Genomic DNA, 6,017 nt, shown 5'->3' with positions numbered 1-6,017 from the left:
TGAGTGCCTAAGCATTTCTTTTGTTTTTGAGTTATCGTAAAAGTATTTATTACTATTATTTTAAAGATTTTTGCTTATTTATTAATTTAGAGAGAGAGCAGGGGGGAGGGGGCAGAGGAAGAGAGAATCTCAGGCAGAATCCCTGCTGAGCACAGAGCCCAGTGTGGGTCTCGATCTCACAACCCTGAGATCATGACCTGAGCCAAAATCAGGAGTCGGATTCTCAACCAACCGAGCCACCCAGGTGCCCCGTAAAAGGTATTTTTTAAGTTTTTGGCTTCCAATTATACATTCTTAGTGTTTAGAAACAATTGTTTTTTGTGTGTTGTCTTTATATCCTGTAAGTTTGATAAACTCACTGGTTCTAGGAGGTTGTGGAGTTATTTGTTTTTTGTAGCTTTTGGGGGATTAAAAACAATCATATGATAAATAATCATATATCATCTGTGAATAAGGACGATTTTATTCTTCTCCAGTCTGCCCTCCGTTCTTGCTCACTAAATCCCACCTGCTGAGTTTCCTTCTGTGGGATGGAACAGGAGTGAAAGGAGGGGCTTTGGCCTTGGGTTCCTGGTCTTGGGGAGGTTCCATCTTTCACCAGGTATAATGTCACCTCAGATTGTGTCGATGCCTTTATCAGGTGGAGCAGGCTCCCTTCTCCTAGTTTGCTGAGAGCTTTCTCATGACTTGGATGCTTTGTGAAAAGCTTTCTTCTGCATCAAGTGATATGTCCAAGTGGTTTTTCTGGTATGTTGTTCCCGTGGTGGCTTACATTGATTTATCTCTAAGTATAGAACCAGCCTTGCATTTCTGGATTAAAGCCCACTTGGTCATGGCATACAACTAATTTTATATATTTCTGGATTTGATCTAATTATCTCTTGAGGATTCCACATCTATATTTGCCAAGGATGTTGGTCTTTAAATGTCCTTTCTGTAGTCTTTGGTGTCGCTATCAGGGTTATGGAGTCATATGGAAAAGGAGTTTGGAAGTGTTGACATTTGTTGAGGTTTCTTCTGTGGCGCAGGCTGTGGTCTATCTTGGTGGATGTGCCATATCCACTTGAGAATGTGTATTCTGCTCCTGTTGGCTGGAATATTCTCTACAGCTCAGTAAAATCCAGTTAGTTGGTAGTTCTTACAGGTTGAATCATATCCCCCGCCCCCCCCCCCGCCCTCCCGCCCCCCCCCCCCCCAAAAAGCTGTGTTGACATCCTAATCCCGCAATGACTCAGAATGTGACCTTATTTGGAAATAGGGTCTTTATAGTAGTGATCAAGTTAAAATGAGGCACAGGTACAGGCTCCAATATGACTGGGAGCCATATAAAAAGGAGATTTGGACACAGACACGCAGAAGGAGGGTGATGGGAAGAGGCCCAGAAGGAGGCCGTGTGAAGACAAAAGATTGGACTAACGGGTCAGGGGATGAGGACACCAAGGCCGGCCGGCCCTGCCAGCAGCCAGAAGGCAGGAAGGGTCCCCCTGCAGTGAGCACAGGCTTGTGGCCTCAGGAGCGGTCTGACAAGAAATTCCCCAGGTTGTGGTTCTCGGTCACAGCAGCCCTGGGAACCATGCCCCTGGCTGCTTGGCTTCGGCTCATGCGGATTCCAGGCCAGCACCTGCCCTGAGTGAGGGCGTGCCATCTCCGCCTGCCCTGCTCTCTCGTCTCGTGCTGCTGTGTGGCTTTGCGTGGCTTCGCGTGGCTTCACGTGGTTTCAACTGTCCTGAGGCTCTTGTGTGGGCTGCACACATATCTAGGAACGCTTTCCCTTCTCAACAAACGCCTCTTCCTCATGGGCAGGGTCCCTCTTTTCCCCGTTAAGGCTTGCTTTCTGGGGCACACTTGGCTTGGTGGTTCCCGTAGCCCAACGAGGCTCCTTTTACGAGTGTTTTTCCATCCTTTATTGGTGACGGCAGAGTGGGGCTGTGGGGCTTCTGTTGTTGTTGGTTTCACTTTGACAGTAATGTACATAACTGCTGTGCCAAGGTAGACAGTCACCATGTGGTTGTTTGTGTTGTCAGTCCTGTGTGCCTCCATTTCCTCTCTGCTGCCTAGGACAAGAATATGTAAACATTTCTTAGTATTCTGTGATACATCTATTGTGATTTTGTCTTCTTAGTGGTTTTTCTAAGGATCACAACACATTTAACTTTTATTGTTGCACTTTTTTTTAAAGATTTATTTATTTATGATAGACATAGAGAGAGAGAGAGATGCAGAGACACAGGAGGAGGGAGAAGCAGGCCCCATGCCGGGAGCCCGACGTGGGACTCGATCCCAAGACTCCAGGATCGCACCCTGGGCCAAAGGCAGGCGCCAAACCGCTGAGCCACCCAGGGATCCCCACTTTTTTTTTAAGTAGGCTCAATACCCACTGTGGCGCCCAACACAGGGCTTGAACTTGTGACCCTGAAGTCAAGACATCATCTTGACTGGCAAGGAAGTCAAGACAACATCTGCCTGGCAAGGAAGGAACTGGCTGATAAAGACTTGTGCAGTGGGCAAGGGCAGGAGCTGGAATAAGAAACAGAAACTGACCCTGGTTAACTTAAGGAAATCAAAACAAAAACTACCCTCTGGGATTGGCACTGCCATCACCTTCCTTGTGTACCTGAAGGTCTGAGGTTCCTGAAGAGTGTGAAGAGCAGAGGAACAAGCAGACCAGTACAATGCAATGCAGTGTTATGGGGTCTTCAGGATGCGAGTGTGAGAAGCAGTGGGTTCCTGCCATCCATCTGTCCGTCCGTCCGTTTTGGAAGAAATGGCCTGCAGATTTTGGGGCTCCTCACTTTTCTTTCAGTAATTGACTTTGTATGGAGTCTCCCACCAACACGGACACTCATTCATTCATTCCGGGTAAACATTGCAGCAAGAAACAAATGAGAGTTGAACTAAATAACAAACAAACAAAAAAAACCTGAGAACAGGAGTCGGACGCTCTGGCATCCCACAACACACTTAACTTCCAACAATGTATTTGTGGGATGTTAGCACCTTACCCCTGAGGGTCCCTTGACCATCCCCCCATGCGGCACTGCTCTAGACTGAAACTCCATCAGACAACATTATAACTGCCTTTTCTTCAATAGTCAAACATGTTTGGAGGAACTCAGGAGGAGTCTGTCTGCATTTCTGCCCCCCTGGTGCTGGTGTCCCAGCCTCATTCTGATGGGCTCTGATTTACCTCTTGTCAGAAGAAGACCTTCCATCACTGGCCAGAGTCCCTGTTTTCTCTCATGTGAGGATTTATTTTCGCTCTACGCAGGAAGCATGTTTTCACTGGTCCTGGCTTTCTGGGCTGATGGCCTTTCTGTCTCTAACTGTGACTGCTGATCAGGGGCCTGCAATTTGCTCGGCAGGTGTGCACTTCCCTGCTTCTGTCAGCCTTCCTTGGGTTTGGATGATTTAGTGAGACGAGTCTGGGTGTGGAAGTCTTTGACTTTATCCTCTCTGGATTTACTCGGCTTCTTGAATCTGTGGATGTGTATCTCTCATCACATTTTGGGGGTGAGTTTCAGCTGTTATTTCTGTAGACCGCTTTCTTTTCCTTTTGGGCTCCCAGTGACACAAACATTAGACCTTTAGTGTCTGTCTCATGGGTCCTTGGGACCTGAGTTCTCTCCTGATTGGTTTTCTTTGCTTTGTTCCGATTGGGTAATCCTGTCACCTGTTTTCGATTCTGCTTCCTGACTCTCTTGTCATCTCCTTTTTGCTGGTCTGTCTGTCCGGGGAGGTGTTTGTTTTTTGTTTTAATATTTATTTATTCATGAGAGACACAGAGAGAGAGGCAGAGACACAGGCAGAAGGAGAAGCAGGCTCCATGCAGCTTGATGCAGGACTTGATCCCAGGACCCCAGGATCATGACCTGAGCTGCAGGCAGATGCCCAACCACTGAGCCACCCAGGCATTGAGGTCCAGGGAGTTTTAAAATTTTGCTTTCCAGTCCTAAGATATTTTGGCTTCTCTTGTATCTACTGTTCCTTTGCTGAGACTGCTATATCTTTACATCTATTGCAAATGTTTGTGATTGCTACTTCAGAGTCTCTCTGTATCTTTTCCATCCTTGGCGTCCACTGAATGTCTTTTCCTCTGAGTTGGCATTTTGAGGGTTGTGTGTGTGCCACATAATTGTGGGTTACATTCTGGATATTCTGAACATCACTTGATCAGTTCTGGATCTTGTCCGAACCCCAGGCAACTGTCAGTGTCTGCTTCATAGGGCCGAGCCAGCATCAGCCCAGCTTCCAAGTGCATGCTCTTTGGGTCAGTCCTTGGGCTGGGAGTGGGCACTGGTCTGCAAACTCTGGGGTCTGGGTCTTATGCCCGCATCTGCAGCCTGGGGGTCAGCCTGAGTGGTTGCAGCCAACTTGCGGGCTGTTTCCCTAGCCATTCCTCTTGCCTAGGTGCCGGCAGGGTCTGCTCCTTCAGCCAGAGGTACAGGGCTCTTGCTACCCTGCTCTGTTATGCCTTCCCTTGCTCAGACCACTCCTAGGTCCACCCAGTGGCAAGGCAGAAAGAGCACAGTGGGACCAGGGCCCCTGGAGGCACAGCTGCACTGAGCACTAGCACCCTCACTGCCAGCAGGGCCTGTCCATCAGGTGCTCTGTCCTCCTGGCAGGCCACTCCCTGGACGCTCACTTCCGGGCCGGGGCTGCTTGGAATTCAGGACCATGGGGGCCGTTTCTGCTGTTGCTCTGCCTGCCTGCTGCGGTGCTCTGTTCAGAGGGTGCCTGGTTCTTCTAGCCATGCCATGGGAAGGATGGGGCCCATGTGCCTGCAGACCTGTGGGCTTCGGGATCCTCGCTGGCTGTGGCCGATGCATCTCATGTGTGCAGCTGCTTCTCCGGGTCAGACTCAACACATGTGTGCTAAGGACTGTTTTCGTGGACTGGGCCACCTCTCTCCCACCTGAGCCCACCTGCCCCGCTCCCCTGCTCCCTCATCCCCCCTGGAGTTTGTTCAGTCAGTCGTCTCGTTTCTGTCGTCTGCTTGCTTATTTTCATGCCAGGTGGGTCTGCTCTGACCTTGGATTGAGCTTTTCATTTCAACCTCTCTACCTGTTGTGTTCCACTGGCTTTGTTTTCAAAGTCTATGTGGTTTTGATTCTTATTCTCTGCTCTGATTTTACAGATTTTGTTTCCTTGATGATTTTAAGATCTTTTCAGAAACCTGTTCAATTTTTGCAACTTCTCTGGAGTGTATTTGCCCTTGTGAAGCTTTCTGGCTGCGTATGGGTGGGCTGAGCCATGGACTCTGGATGGTCTCAGGTGTGCTGTGTGTAGGACGTATGGCTTCTGTCACTGTTGTGTCCTTGTACATGAAGCCCAGCAGCCTCGGGCTCCCCTCTTTTTACCGTGGGCTGGGGCGTCCTTCTCTGGGTGCACAGCCCGTGCCACTGGATACTTGGCCATGAGCAGCAACTCTGGGCCCTCTGAGTTGGAGGCCTGAGGTTCTGCCTGGCCAAACCCTTGCAGCCTCTGCATCTGTCCCAGGGCCTGGCCCAGCTCCTTCCCTGGAGCCAGTGAGCTTCTGACCCCAGCAGCCTCTGCTCAGCACTGCGTCTGGCCTGAGGGGACATCACCCCATTGGGCCCTAGGATCCATCCGCGTCTGCTGGGCTTGTCTCCAAGCTGTGGCAGTGGTGGCTGTGCAAGTGGAGTGGAAGACACTCTGATGAGATGAGCTGTGTGTGTAGCCAGGCATAGAAATCATGCCTGCTGCCCCATTAACACCCCCATCTGGCACCTGGCACCACGAGGGGGGCAGGTGAGCCCCCAGGACAGACATGGGTCAAGCCTTGAGGGCTCAGCCAGGGCCGTTTTCTGCCACCCATGCCACATCCCCAGCATCATATGCCTTGCACCCAAGAACTCTGCCCCCTGCCCCACCGTGTGCTGCCCCATCTTCTGTAGTACCTCCCCAGGTCAGATGTGCCCCTGGACGTCTCCCTGTTGCGGTGGGCACACATCAGGGTGGACCTGCTATGGTACTTCCTGCACACCAACGACCTCATC

This window comes from Vulpes vulpes, chromosome 2 (assembly GCF_048418805.1).
Source record: "Vulpes vulpes isolate BD-2025 chromosome 2, VulVul3, whole genome shotgun sequence".
Lineage (NCBI taxonomy): Eukaryota > Metazoa > Chordata > Mammalia > Carnivora > Canidae > Vulpes > Vulpes vulpes.
This window is presented reverse-complemented; position numbering follows the sequence as displayed.